Source organism: Echinops telfairi, unplaced genomic scaffold (genome assembly GCF_000313985.2).
Source record: "Echinops telfairi isolate 266 unplaced genomic scaffold, ASM31398v2 ScPeMD7_9;HRSCAF=40, whole genome shotgun sequence".
NCBI lineage: Eukaryota > Metazoa > Chordata > Mammalia > Afrosoricida > Tenrecidae > Echinops > Echinops telfairi.
The window spans coordinates 31,697,896-31,714,143 of NW_022103906.1; the positions used below are offsets into that span (position 1 = coordinate 31,697,896).

A 16,248-nucleotide genomic window follows, 5' to 3' on the forward strand; every position below is an offset into this window, starting at 1 on the left:
GCTCCCCCTTATATACATATGCGTGTTTATGAATTTGTTTCTCTAGTCTACTCAGATTAACACAGTTTCCTCAATCTGTCCTACTGATTTTGTGCTGTCTACAGTTAAAAAGGGGGGGCAGGGTGCTAATGGTTTACTTGACTGACTGATTACCCAAAGGTTTGGATGTTGGAGCTTATCCAGAAGTCCCTGCGAAGAAAGGCGGGAAAACCCTGTGCAGCACCGTTCTCTGACACACAGGGTGGCCACGAGCTTGATTACACTCAGTAGCAAGGGGGGGTTGCTTGTTTATATTTCTTTCTAAGTAAAAAAAAAACAACCACTCATTTAAGCAGTTTTCAAAATGACCAAAAAAAGAACATATAAAAGTCTTAATTTTGATGTCCTTCACTAAAGTTTTATTAAAACACAGTAACGTTCATTTGTTTATTATCACAGGTTGCTTTTGCACAAAATCTAAGAGATTTTCTATGTGGGTCTTTATATAACAACTTTGCCAACTCCTGATCTGAATCATGAATCAGCTCAAAGAACTCAAGCAAGGAGAGAGCAATATCATGTCACACACCTCCGCCGTTCCTTCATCTATAGCACGTTACTTGCTTTGCCTGGCAAATCTGTCTAGAGGTGTGTCTAAGAGATGCAAACAATAGTCTGTCAGAAAAGCAGATCTTCAAAGCAGCACCCTTTATGAGAATTAGAAAACCCCGCCTATTACCAGACATCACCTCAAGGTAGATGCATTAGTTCCAGTGGTACCTTTAGCTTTACTTATAAATAAAATAAGCAATGCATGCAGAGATTTGCAGGGCTGGCAGGAACTTCCAACCCACATCACAATCATTTGTGTATAGAATGAGTACGCATAAAAAACAGAAGGTACGTAGAATTGGAGTGGTTGAATAGGATATGCCTGAGAACAAAGGGATGTGAGATGCATGCCTCAGGAGGGACCTCAACAGAGAATGGGGAGACCCCAGGGGCTTCCCCTTGCTACTATCACAGGCGTTGTCCCGAGAAGTGACAAGGCCTGAGTGATGGTAACTATCTCTACTGAGTCTAAAAATCATAACGAGTTTTGTCTGCTATAGAGATGGAATTATACATAGAGTTGGCCGAAAATTAAGTGTGCCTATGCTTACTGATTTTTGGCTCCTATTTGAAATCTAAGTTCCAAGCCAACGTCATTAGTCTGGTGACAATTGACAAAGATCACAGGCCTGGCAATTTTGCTTGCTAGCTAGTGAATGCCCTCCTCTTTTCCTTTGCAGCAAGCCTATACGAGCAAGATAATTGGAAAAGAGCGTGTCTGTTTTTTACTCAAGATACTCTGGAACACATGATGTAATTGTGTTTTTAGGGAATATGGTAATTTTTTCTAAAAGATAATGTGAATTATTTAGAAGGCTGAAGCCCAGAAAAATAGCTTTAACCGTGGATATTGTCCATTTTCTATCCTTAATCAAAGTGAAATGTTAAGATTACCCATACTTGGAATGGTTAGGCATTATATTTAGGGTAGACACTTCCTTCGTGGTTTTGACAGGGACATCACTCATCAGAAACCCATTTGCTGCCTCTGTGCCCTAGACTTTTAGCTGTTTGCAAGTGGAGGGGACAAACATAACTCTGGGACCAGGTTTCAAGATGGAGGGGGGACATTTCATGTACATTACACTGCATAGCAAAAATAAACTTTTATCGTGATATTTCAAAGCTGTTTGTTACTGCAGGAAAGACTAATGTATCCTGGGTGATACATTATCAGTTAATGTTACCGTTTCACATAGATGCTTTTAAGGAGAAATCAATCACTCCCAGCAAAAATGGAGTATTGAACACGCTCTTCCATAATTACAGCAATCATTAGTTTGACAGGTAATGACATCAACTTTAGAAATCACCTTTCTTGCATTTTGACTTGAGTTTGCAGTTGTGAAAGCTGGGTGATTCCCTAATGATGCTGGAAGATTGATGAAGATGAGTTCAGCATCGGGCTCTGTAGGGACCAGGGCATGAGCACCGTGAGACGTTGTTATTGTTGTTGAGGTGATTTCAACTCATAGTGATCCTGGGAAACACTGCCCTAATCCGCTTGATCCTCACAGTGTTGCCATGTTTGAACCCATTGGTACAGCCATTGTGTCAATCCATCATCTTGACAGTCTTTCTCTTTTTTTGCTCATCTTCTACTTCACCAAGCACAATATCCTTTTCTTGGTACTCATCTCTCCTGGTAACATATCCAAGGTCCATGAGACAAATTTTACCACTCTTACTTCTAAGGAACATTTTGGTTTTACTTCATCCAAGATAAAGTTGGTTGTTCTTTTGGCAGTCCAAAATATTTTTTATATTCTTTACCAACACCAAAATTCACATGCATCAGTTCCTCTGTGGTCTTCCTTAACATTATCCAACATTCACATGCATGGACTATGAGTGGGTCAGGCTAACCTGGGTCCTCAAAATGACATGCTCTGCTTCAGGACTTTAGGGAGTGCTTGGGACTAAGTTTTACCTCATGCAACAGATCATTTGATTTTTTGACTGTTGTTTCAATGAGCATTGAATGTAGATCCAAGGAAAATGAAGTTTTTTACAACTTCAATCTATTTTCTGTTCATCGTGATGTTGCCTCTTGGTCTTGTCAGGGTTTTTAGTTTGTTTTTGTTTTTACATTGAGTTGCAATTCATACTGATGTGTTAGTCTGAGTAAACTAGGGACACAAATCCACAGAAACTCATATGTATAAGATAGAATTATATATAAAGGGTAAGTATACATTAAGAAAGCATCCCAACCCAGTGCTGTCCAAGCCCATAAGTCCAACATTAGCCCATATGTTTGACACCAATCTACAAAATCCTCTTCCATCTCACAAAACACACGCAATGATGCCGACTGGAGGAGGAAAGTTGAATCAGTGAGTGTGTAAGCATCTCAGTGCTGGTAGGGATCTCCACATGGCTGCTCCAGAACCCAGGGCTGCATCAGGATAGGTCCATGTGATTTCTCCTCTGCGATGTCTTGGAGAAAGTGAGCCTTGCCAGCTGAAGCAGGGAACTGGCTAAGGCAGCTGCACCCTGGTCCTACCATCACAAAGCAAGAGACCCGAGAGCTAGAAAGGCGAGGCTCACTGAGCCATTTATCCCGCCACCCTTTAATTAATCCCAGATGGGTTTATTGCCAGGTTGGCACAATAAACCTTAACTATCTCACTGAAGACTGCAATCTTTGGATTTCATCCGTGCTTTAAGTCTTCCTTGTTTTAGCAATCAGGGTTGTGTCATCTACATATTGCAGATTGTTAATAGCCATCCCCAATCCTGATGTTTCATTCTTCATCATATATTCCACTTTCTAAGATTATTTGCTCAGCATGCAGGTTGAATAAGAGTAGTGAAAGGGTGAAGCCCTGACACACACTTTCGTGGTTTGGAGCATGGGGTGTTTCTTTGGTGTGATCCAATGACTCCCTTCTGGTTCGTGTGCAGGTTCTACATGTACATGAGCACAATTAATTGTCTTGCAATTTTCATGCTTCATTTAGTTATCCATAGCTCATTATGTATACACAGTTAAATACCTTTGCATAATCAATAAAACACAAGTAAACGTTTTCCTGACATTCTCTGTTGGCAGATTCATTTGATATCTGCAGTGATACCCCTCATGTCCTGTCCTCTTCTCACACCAGCTTGCCTTTCTGGAAGCTCCCTGCTGATGTACTGCTGTGACCACTTAAAAATTATCCTCAGTACAATTTTACTTGCATATGATATTAATATTTGATTATTCCACATCCTCTTGGGTTGCTTTTCTTTGGAATGGGCAGAATGAATATCTTCTAGTCTATTGGCTTTTCTTTTGAATGAGCAGAATTATTAATCTCTTCCTGCTGTCTTCCAATCTACTTCACATAGAAGAGCGAGAGCTTCCAATGCTTCATTGGCTTGTTGAAACGTGTCATTTGGTATTCTGTCAATTCCAAGAGGCTTAATTTCTGGTTAATGCCTTCAATGCTGCTTGTACTTCCTCTGCCAATACCACTGGTTCTTGATCACCTTCTACCTCTTGTAATAGTTGAACATAAATCAACTCTTTGTGGTACAATGATTCTGTGTCCTCCTTCCTTCCCCTTTTGGTTCTTCCAGCATCACTCAGTATTTTGCCCATGGAATCTTTCAGTAGTGCAACTCAAAGATTGATTTTTTTCTTCAGTTCTTGGTTTCATATATACTGAGCATGCTTTTCCCTTTTGACTGCCTAAGTCCAGGTGTTTATGCATCTTATTATAATACTCTGTCTTCTGTAGCTGAGATCTTTTTGTTCAGCCTTTGAAAATTTGGGATTTCCTGCTCAGCTCTTTTACTTCATCATTTGTTCGATTTGCTTTAGCAGCTCTCCATTCAAAAGCAAGCACCAGAGGCTCTTCTGAGACCCACTTTGGATTCAGAAGAGACTCTGAAACTTGCTCTTGAATGGAGAGTCACTAAAGCAAATGGCAGGCACAGAGTAGACATGTACTCTTTGTTAAATGGACAGCTAAACCCACATTTAAATAGCTATGAGTATTCTACACATTAGAAGAATGGTAAGTACTAGAATAACAGTGCAATGGCTGTCTACCTTTATTGTCATTACTTGTTAGCAAACCAATTAAACTCATGTCGACCCATTGTGTGAAGAATTAAACAGTGCTTCACAGGGTTTGGAAGGCATGACCTTTTGAAAACAGATTGCCAGGACTACTTTTCGAGGGACCTGTGGTTGGGCTGAGACTGCCAACCTTGCCACCAGTAGTAGAGCCCCTACTTATTTGTGCCACTCAGGATTGGTTTACTTTCAAGTTGTTACTTGGGTTGTGTGTTAGACAGGGTTCTCTAGAGAGATAAAACCAAATTGCTGATAATTTAATATATGTATTTATAAAGATAATTAGATATATAACAAGAAATGAACTTTTAAATCATATACAGATAAATATATAATACAAGAAATAAACAGTTAAATTATAAAGCACTACAAATGGCTCAGTACAACTCACATCTGTGAGAGAAAGTAGAGAGACTAACAGTCCTTCTAGTCTAGTCTGCTGCCAGATCTTCCAGATCTTCCTCTATTTGTAGAGAGAGCTGGGCACAGCAGCCAATCACAAGGCAGATCACCAACCACCAGTCCCCAGCTCCAGAGATGTCTTAGAGGGACCTCAACTTACAGTGACACAGTCCATAGGCTAGGCGTCCCACAGGTAGCGTAGCCTGAGGCACAGAACAAGCAAGGCAGCCGCACACTGGTCCAATAATCACAGAGTGAGAGACAAGAAAGGCAAGGTTCACCAAGCCATTTATCTCTCTGCCCTTCAGTTAATCCCACTTGTGTTTATCAGCCAGGATGGCATAATAAACTATCTCAGGTTGTTTAACATTCAGTGGTTGTTATGGTCAGAGACAGTGGTTCTCCTGTTTGACACAGAGGATCATGCTTGTTTTGCATTAGGCATGCCTGTCTGCTTGCTTGGATTTACACATAAAATAGGTGAAATGCAGAACTAAGTAGAAGACTAACATAGGCTCTGAAATCAGACCCAGTTTTAAATTCTAATATAGTTTTGTGACCCCTTACAAGTTATTTTAACACCCCAATCCTCCACTTCTTAGTGGTAAAATTGTTATAATGCTAACATTATAAAGTTATTATAATAAAAAAAGAAATCATGTAAACTATTCAGGCCAGTGCCTGCAGGAAGCTAAATGTTGAATGGCTACTTTATTGTGTGGGTGCATGGCAAAGGTTACTTTATAACAATTAGATTTATGAAAAAATTACCATAAAAGGTATCTGTTCATTTCTCTACAGTAACATAAAAATTTATAGTATTTAAAAGATCCTGAGGCATGGTAAAATTTTAGTTGATTTGGTTGAATTGAGTTTAAAAATAAAGTTAACAATCATAACTTATATTTGTAAGGATACTTTATAGAAATATATTACATTCATTTAATCCTCATAAAAATCATTATGTAGAAAGTGTCATTATCTCAATTTTAATGGAGAGGAAACGGAGACTCTGCAGAATGAATTAAGTTAGCTTAAGTTACATAAAGAAGCTCTGGAGCTCACTGAGCATGGCTGCTAACTGTAAGGTTGTTGGTTCAAATCCACCAGTCACTCCATGGAAGAAAGTGGTAGTAGTTGCTTTTCCTAAAGATTACTGCTTTGGAAATTTCTATTCACATTTCTACTGTTCTGTCTGTGGTCACTATCAGTTGAAGTCAACTTGATGGCAGTGAGGTGTTGTATTGCGTAATAGGACAATAACTGGGTCTTGGCCTCAAGAATTCTGACTACGGATTTTAGAACCTTTCCCTGATGCTGTGACAAATAATGTTTCATCACGTGGTGTACTGGCTCTCACTAAGATGATTGGAAGCAATACAGTAACAAGAACACAGCCATTTATAAACTTGAAATCATGCATTTCTCATTTGTGGGAACAGCCAACAAGGTGAGAAAAGGAACAGAAAAACAATATCTCCACTCTGCTTGTCTTGTGTGTAAGTGTACTTATCATATATCCTCTTTTTCTGAAATCTTGTTGGTTTTCTTTTGGCCTTCCTTATTTCCTGTTGAAAATGAGAAAGATAGAGCTACAGAACTTTTCCATAAATTTCCATGCCAGATACTGACTAGCTTATTTGAATCCTCTGCTGAATGAATAAAGATCAGGCTACTCTAGATCAGCTTGAAAGTTACATAAATTCAAATTCTGAATAATACATGCACTCCAGGTTCAATCAACACCTCTTATTTGCATATAAGATTTTCTACACAACAGCCGTTCTATCATCGGAATCAGGTTATTTGGTTTGCCTGGCACAATCTGTCTGGATACTTATTTTAGTAGATGCAAACGTAGGTTTGTCAAGCAGGAGTATCTTAGTAGCAGTCCATTTTCTTTTAGATTAGGAAACCTGAGGTATTGTAAGGCAACCCACTGCTAGCTCAATGCCTTTGTTCCAGCGGTGTCTTTGCTTGTAACCACAAGCCTCTTAATAGACCAGCAGCACTGAAGGGCCTTCCAAGCCCAAAGAGACTTGCTGACTCCATAGCCACCCTGTAGGACAGAGTGGAACTGTCCCACTGGGTTCCAAAACTGATCTTTAGGGATGGATCTTTTCCCGAAGAGTAACTTTCAAACCCCAGTCTTATGGTTAGCAGCCTAGTGTCTTAACCGTGACACCATCAGGGGACCTTGAAAGGAACTTAAAACAAAACAAAACAAAACTTACTGTCATCAGATTGTTCTTATTATTTCTGTTAGGTGCTAGCTAGTCAGCTTCAACTCATAATGACCCTATGTAAAAGAAGATTGACTGCCAATGTGTCCTACCACCCACCTCACAATTATTCTTATGTTTGAGCCCATTGTTGCAGCCACCTTGTCAATCCACCTTGTGGAGGGCTTTCTTTTTCACTGTCCCTCCTCTTCACCAAGCATGATGTCCTTCTCCAAGCACTGGTCTCTCCTGACCACATGTCCAAAGTACCCGTGACAAAGTCTTGTCATCCTTGCCTCGAAAGAACATTCTTGATCTTCCAACAAAGATCTGTTTGTACTTTTGGCAGTCCATGGTACCTTCAATCTCCTTCGCCAACACCTTAGTTCAAATGAATTTTTCTTTGGCCTTCCTTATTCAAGGTTCAATTTCCACATGTATATGAGGCCATTGAAAATACCTGGATTGGGTAAGGGGCACCTTAGTCTTCAATGTAACATTCTTACTTTTCAACACTTTAAAGAATTCCTTCTTCTTCAGCAGTTTTACCTAATGCAATGCATTTTTTGATCTCTTGACTACTACTTTCGTGAGCAATGATTGTGAATCCAACCAAAATGAGATTCTTGCCAATTTGAATCTTTGCCCATTGATGATGCTGCTACTTATTGTTCCCATTGTAAAAAGTGTGGTCTTATTTACATTGAGTCGTGATCCATACTTAAGGATACAATCTTTGATCTTCATCAGCAAGTGCTTCAAGTCCTCCTCAATTTCACTAAGCAAGGTTGTATCATCTGCATATCTCAGGTTGCTCATAATGCTTCCTCCAAACCTGATGCTGGATTCTGTTTCATTGAGATGAGCTTCTCTGAATATTTGTGCAGCATACAGATTGAATAAGTATGAGGAGGGGACATGACCTGTTACACACCATTCATGATTTTAAACCATGAAGTATTTCCTTGTTTTGTGTGCACTACTGCCTTTTGATCCATGTACACATTGCCCCTGGGGACAATTACTAGTTCCTTTATTCTCATTCTTCTCAAGGCTATCCGTAGTTTATTATGAGCCACATAGTCAAATGCCTGGGTATAATCATTGAAACATAGTAAATATCTTTCTGATAGTCTCTGCTTTCAGCCAAGATCCATATGACAACAGCAATGATATCCCTTTCTCCACGTCCTCTTCTGAAACATCTTTTTTTGCAGCTCCCTGTCAATGTACTGCTGAAATCACTGTTGAATGCTCTTCAGTAAAAATTATGTGAATATGGTGTCAATGATATTTTCTGCAATTTGAGCACTCTGTTGTGTCACCTTTTGGGCAATGGGTCGAGATGAATCCCTTCTAGTCAATTGGTCCATTATCTGTCTTCCTGATTTCTTGAGGGAGTGGGTGCTTCTAGTGCACTCGCTTCCTGAAACATTTCAATTGGTATTCCACTTGTCGAAACATTACCATGGGCATTCCATCAACTCCTTTTTTTTTTTGCTAATGCTTTCATTGTAGCCTGGACTTCTTCCTTTAGTACCATTGGTTCTTGATCATGTCTTATCTCTTGAAATGGATGAAAATGTCAACTAGTTCTTTTTGGTATAGTGACTCTATGTATTCTCTCCCTCTTTGTTTGATGCTTCCTGAATCATTCAATATTTTCCCCATAGAATCTTTTAATATTGCAACTCCAGGCTTGATCTTTTTCTTCAGTTCCTGCAGTTTAAGATATTCTATGTTCTTCCCTTTATTTTGTCTTTGTAGTTACCTATTGGAATGTTCTGTTCAGCAATTTGACTTCATCATTTCTTCCATTCACTTTACTCTTTGATAAGAGCAAATTTCAGAGTCTCTTCAGACATCCACTTTGATCTTTCTTTTCTGTTTTTTAATGACTTTTTGCTTGCTTCATATATAAGATTCTTGATGTCATCTCATAGATCATCATGCCTTTTGTCAATGGTGTTTAATGTATCAAATCTGTTCTTGAGATGTTCCTGAAATTCAGGCGGGGTCAACTCAAGGTCATATTTTGGCTCTCATTGACTTGTTTTCATTTTCTTTAGCTTTCTCCTGAACTTACGTCTGAGCAACTAATGGTCTGTTCCATAGTCATTCCTGCCTTGTTTTAGCTGCTGATGTTGAACGTCTCCCTTGTATTTTCCCATAGATGTCGTAGGTTTGATTTCTGTATATTCCATCCAGAGAAGCCCATGTCACCTTTTATGTTGTTGAAAAAGTTTTTTGTGATGAAGATGTGTGATGGAGAATTTTGTTTTGCCAAATTCTATCATTTGATTTCCAGTTTCATTTTTTACAAACAACTAGTCCTTTATCTGGGAGCCCTGGTGGGTAGTGGTTGTGAGTTGGGCTTTGATTTGCAAGATCAACAACTTAGGACTACCAGCCACTCCAAGGAAGAACAGCAAAATTTATACTCTCGTAATGAGTTACCAGCTCAGAAATTCACAGGGGCATTTGTACCCTGCCCTAGAGGGCCAGTAGGAGTCTGCATCCATGCGAGGGCCGAATTTGGTTTTAGGTTCAATATTCCTTCCTCTTTGTTTCCAACTTATGCATTTCAATGGCCAATAATAATCAATGGATCTTGATTGAATGTTACATCGATTTCAGACTGAAGAAGTTGGTAGAATTCTTTATTTAGCACTAGTGTTTATGCATACATTTGAATAATAATTGTATTGATTGGATTTCTTTGAATGTGGATAGATAAAACCCTATCACAAACAATATTGTATTTCAAGATAGATCTTGACATTTCCTTTGAAGATGAATGCAATGACATTTCTTTAGATTGTGTCATCCCTGCCATCTTATTAATCATTATTTCAACCATCTTATTTTACAGATAAAGAAACCGTAGCCCTGAAGGGTACAAACCTTTGTCTAACTGGTTAGTAAAATTGATTAAAGCAAATGCAGGTATCCTCTCTTGCAGTAATGTCTCCAAGTCAGGAAAATAACAGACCAGTCAGACTATCAATTCAAAAAAATTTAAATAACCCCAAACCTCAAACTCACTGTCATTGAGCTGAACTGGTCTCCTAGTGAGAATGAGTCCTACTCAGAGTAGAACTGCCCCTGTGGGCTCTCAAGACTTTAACTCTTCAAGGAAATAGAAAACCTCCTCTTTCTCCTATGGAATGGCTGGTGGTTTGAATTGCTAACAGTGTGGTTAGCAGTCTAAGGCACAGCCCACTACACCATCAAGAGTCCTTCAGTCCGCCTATAAAGGAGTTTAAATAAATTAGCAATAAGAGGTGAATTCAATCCCTTAGACTACTCCTTATATAGACAATGCCATCATAACCTTGGGTCAAGATGAAGACTCATTTTAAAAAATAATTGTAGTGACCAATAAAATACATGATCGATGATTAGACAGAATTACAAATTTTTACAATGAGGCTACTGCCTATGCAATTTTCTCAGGCATTTTAAGTTCTATAAACTCACTTTCCTCTTTGGTGTGATCAAATGGTGGTATAAGACGGTTGATGATTTCAACGTTTATAATGTGGTTATACCTTTATTCCAGAAAGTGTTTTTTTAAACACACTTTCATGAAGGAATATACTAGAACAATGAATAATCAATTTCCTCTGGTTACTCTGAAACTGTCAACAGGAGACACAGCCAGGACCTGAAATCCATATGCAGACCACATTACTATTCAGAAACCCATATGCAGACTGCATTACTATTCAGAAAAGAACTAGGTTTCAGTACAGGACTGTCTGGAGACAACTCCTAAATCATTTATAAGGATAACAGCCTTAAAGCTGTCTATTTTATGAAATTGGGAAGATATTTAGAAAGCAAATATTTCACCTGGAATAATTGGTAGGACCTGTCCCAAATTGCATTCTCATCTTTTAAAATATCTATATAGTTGAGACATCAGAATTGAATGTCTTGCTTAACACTCAGCTTGGTTTCATTCATTTATTTGCAGATATCCTTGCTACCAATTCCTGCAAGGCAGTTGAATGAAATTAGCACTGTATTGAGGAGTCCAGCCAGTCATTCTTCCCCTCTTTAGAGTCATTCACGGAGTCCCCCAGGCAGTAGGCTCTGGCAGCTTTTTGATCATTGAGGTTGCTGTTGTATTCTGGGGCTCCTTTGCCTTAGAGTGCGCCCTTGAGTCTTCAGAAGTGGGCCTCCTGCACTTATCTTCCTACCACGTTGACACGTTGACATGATCTTTTCTGAGTTGGGGTCTTCTTCTCATAGAATCTGCACTTCTGGGGTTCACGAAGCCGTGGGAATGAAAGCCTAGACCCTGCTACACTCTTGAATTTAAGAGTTGGGCCCCACATTGCCTTAATCTGCCCATCTCTCTAGTCTCCCTTGACACTCTCTTGGTAACTAAGTTCCTAAGGATCTAGTTACTTTCCTGAAATCAGAAGTCAACACTAGGATCTCTTTGATCCTTAGAGCAACTGATTGCGTTCAAGAGGATCTTGACCCTCATCGACCCCATGTGTGCCAGTAGAGAAGAACTACCCTCCATAGGGGTTTCAAAGGCTATAATCCTATGGTAGTATGTCATCACATCTTTCTTTTCAGGAGCCACCCAGAAGTGGACTTTAACCTTTAGCCTTTCAGCGGCTGAACAGTTGGTCAACTGTCTAGTCTCACAGGGATGCTCAGATCAGCATAGGTTTTGTTAATTCCATCCCGATTACAGGGAAAATCAGATTTCAAGACTGTTAGAAATCATTTGGAAGGCAATGGAAAATTACTTCTCTCTCTCTTTTTTTTTAAGTGAGTCCATAAGAAAATAAGACAATTAATTCCTCCATAGGTTTTTCTGCTACATAAATTTTTATGTAACACAAACATCAAGTCAATTTCCTTATCTGAAAATAGAATGATAGAATTTCCTGATTTCTTAATCTAAATGTCAGTCTTCAGAGAAATTGTTTCTCCATTTAGTGTGATTTCCTGCTAAGAGACTTCCCACGGTTGTTCTGTTGCGCACACCCCTGTTTCTGGCTTCACTTGTCAATCACCCAAGCTTTACAAAGGGCTTTGGCCACTTTGAGATACCAAGAGTTTCAAAGGCAAGATTGTGGTTGTTATCTTTTTGTGGAGTGAACCACCAACTTGTGGTGACCTCATGCAGAGTGGAACGAAATGCTCTTTGGTCCTGTGCTAGCCCCAGGATCAACTGGAGACCAAACTGTGGAACTCCACAGGGGTTTTTTCCAGGCTGATTTTTGGGAGTAGATTGCCAGGCCTTTCTTCCCAGGAAAGGCTGAAGAGGCTTCACTAACGCTTTACAATCCCATTTGGAAGCCACAATTCTTATTAGTAACAGGGTCTAGAGATTTGCTTTGTAAATATCAAGAGTAATTCTTTGTGCTGAAATATACGAGAGCCAAGAACCCTCTGTTGTTTAAAGAAGTGATTGCTGCCCTATTGCTTCCTATTGGGGTCACTTCCCAGAGAAGCAGGAGACTGGGGTTAAAGGCCTACTTGTGCATTCTTGCTGTAATTATGTCTTGATTAGTGCAATCTACTAATCATTAGCATCAAATCTGGGGCTTTTTAGTCAACAGAGTAGATGAAATCTTAATACCTGGACCTCTCATTTTTAGTTATTAAAATTAATATATCAAGAGTGCTGATGGGTATGGGCCTCCAGAATGAACTCCAGCATGTAAATGAATATTTTCGTTAATCTTTTTTAACACACAGGAGTGCTGCTTTTCAGAAGTCCGTGCATCTAATTAAACCTAATGATTTCATGTATAAGAATTTTGTTTTTAAAAATTATATCTCATTTAGAAGCTAGAATGTAGAATCAAATATGTCTGGATAAAATAGGGACTCTTTTATCCACTTCCCTGTTTCTCGGAAGATTCCATTTAATACTCATCTTCACCACCCTCTCCCCTTGCCCCCACCTCCCCCCATTCTTGCCACCCAGCTGGATATTATAATACTCATGTTGTACAAATCTCCCCTCAACTGCCCTCCTAGATGTGGTCGGCATGTGGTATCACCAGAGATCTGCTTTCTTACGCTTCATTTCTTCTGAAGGCCTTCTCCAGGTTCAACTACTTCTGCCTTTCAGCAGCGTTGGCGAGTAGCTGTCCATTAAGACCACATCGAGAATCCTGTATGTGTCTCAAGTGTTATTAAGGTGCACTTCAGCTTCTCTCCTGGATAAGTCATTCCAAATACCTTCACCTTGACTCCTAAACTTTTCTTCCTTAAACCATCTTGCTCTTAATCTTCAAAGCGACCTGTAGAGAGTTGAAAGTATCTTAAATTGCTATCCTTACAGCAAACTTATGACCAGCCACATGAACACTGCACTAGAGTAATTGAGCTATTCTGACTCGATTTCAACATCGTCCCTTTGCTGCACACGCCGGACATTCCTGGTGTTAGCTAGGCCAGCCTCCACGTAGGCCTAGGGCAGAGGAAAAAACTTAGAGGAGGAGTTGGAGACCTGGGTCTCAAGCTTGGTTTTCTCTGTGATCAAGAGACATTTAGATCTCTTCTTTATTTAGAAGACGCTTTGAGTCCTCACCCCAACCACATGTGGTCCAATTATTAGCCGCATGTTATTTTAGGGAGTCGCTTTAGTGTTGTTAAAGTAGACTGATCTAGATCTGGGATAGTGCTTTGGATGTGTCCCCCCACCCCCTCAGGACTTTGAAATGGTTCATTCTCAGTTGATCCCCTGCTGAGAATTTGCATTTCCACCCCAGCTATATTGAGTTAGAATCTATATTAAGATCCCCAGGTGATTATGAAAGATCCCCAAGTGGTGATTATGCACCTGTTATAATCACCCGGAGATATTGTTAAGCAGTAGGCCCGATTCAGTATATCTGGGAAGGAAATGCAACTTCTGAGCTGATGGTGAAACTAGGATGAATGAGTTTAAAGCCTTGTTGTATAGACTTGACCCAGAATAGCCTCAAGTCTCCACATTTTTAGCATTTTCCAAGTGACAATTAATATAAAGTACTTTATTTCTACATTAAATCCAAATAAATGCAGGGGAAATGTATGCGTCACTAATATTTGCAGTTCCAAATGCAAACTAGGTCCAAATTTTATTATGGCAAATATTAAGGCCAATGTTACTTTTAGGACAGTATTTCTGGGATAAAAACTCAATGATTTGTGCAAGTGCTGGTCAAGTGAACCTATCCCAAGGCATGGAGTGGGTTTCGATCACAGCGGTCCCATTAGACAGACTGGGAGGGCTCTTAGGGTTTCTGAGACTGTGAGTCTCCATGCAGCATCCACACTCACGTTTTCCTACAGAGCAGTTGGTGGGTTTGAGTCGCCAACTTCGTGGTTAGCTACCCAAGCCTTTACCCACAGGACGGCTGGTACAGTTTTCTCAGAAGACAGGCTGGGGATTTGCTGCTACAGAGCCTTCAAACTGCGGAGCGTAGTTCTGCTCTGCACACAGGGATTCCACGAGACAGCAGCTACCAGCCACAGTATCATTAAGGTAACAAACCCAAGTTAGAGACGCTACAGATTCATTTGGCTGGGGTGGCAGGACAGGGATGGATGCAGGCTGAGGGAGAAAGGAAGTGCTTCATGCGTTTCTACTCAGAGAGCGGTGCTAGCCCTCCAAGAACAAAACAGAGCAACCACCATCCACTGCCATGAAGCCAATTCCAACAGAGTGACCCTATGGGACAGGGTAGAGCTGCCCCCTGTGGGTTTCACTCCTGCTGCGTGGTTGGTGATTTCGAACTGCTGACCTTGTGCTTAGCTGTCCAACACATAACCCACAACACCAAGACTCCTTGTACCAGCACTAGCTTGTCTAAAGTTACTTCTAAAGTCTAAGCTTCCTTCCAGCCCAGGCCAAAAGGCCACCCTCTCTCTTTCTCTCTTCTCAATGCAGCCAGCACTTTATCTCTGCTGCACTTCTGGCAACGATTTCTTTCCTCATCTTTGAATCCTCTATACATATTCATAGCCTGTAAGAAATGATCCAGGAAGCTGAGGCTCCAGTTGAATAGCCGATGCTGCCTGATAAGTAAATCATTCCCTCTCCCCGTGCACAAGTGTAGATTAGAGGAAGCCAGCGAGTGGTGACAGAATAAAATGAACAAAAGTGAGGATCAGTCCCCAGCCTGCAGAGCACCAGTGGCGCCGCCCCCTCTCATAAGACCACGTGTCATCTCAGTCATGTCCTCAAGCCCAGAAGTCTAGGGATGGCTCCTGCTAAGGCTGGTGTTGGGGATGGCAATGTCAGTGAGTCCGTGCCTTTCAGGGAAGACCTCTCTGCCCTTCCAGGACTGTGCCTCTGCCCCATGTTTTATGTGGAATCTGAAGTTTTGGGGAAATTCTGTGATTTTCTCTCCCAAGGGCTAAGTATTGGTAGGTCATTGATTCTATCCTAAATAATAGGAGAGAAATATAGAAGAGTGAGTTCCAAATGTGGTGAAGAAAGCTGATGGTGCCCGGCTATCAAAAGATATAGCATCTGGAGTCTTAAAGGCTTGAAGGTAAACAAGCAGTTATCTAGCTGAGAAGTATCAAAGCCCACATGGAAGAAGCACACCAGCCTGTGCAATCACGAGGTGTTGAAGGGATCAGGTATAAGGCATCATCAGAACAAAAAAAATCTTACCATAGTGAATGAGGTGGGGAGTGAGGAGTGGAGACCTAATGCCCATTTGTAGGCCACTGGAGATCCATCCCCTTACAGAAGCATTTCGGGGAGGAGATGAGCCAATCAGGGTGCGATATAGCAATGATGAAACATACAACTTTCCTCTAGTTCCTAAATGCTCCCCCACCCCGCTCACTATCATGATCCCAATTCTACCTTTCAAGTCTGGCTATACCAGAGGATGTACACTGGTACAGATAGGAACTGGAAACACAGGGAATCCAGGGCGGATGATCCCTTCAGGAGTGTGAGTGGTGATACTGGGTGCGTAGATGGAG

At 40.5% G+C, this 16,248-nt stretch overlaps 1 protein-coding gene across 1 annotated transcript in view; it reads left to right on the top strand.

Annotated features, from left to right (window-relative positions):
- ZMAT4 (zinc finger matrin-type 4) overlaps nucleotides 1–16,248 on the top strand; it is a 532,047-nt gene that overhangs the window by 317,724 nt on the left and 198,075 nt on the right. The window lies entirely within an intron of this gene.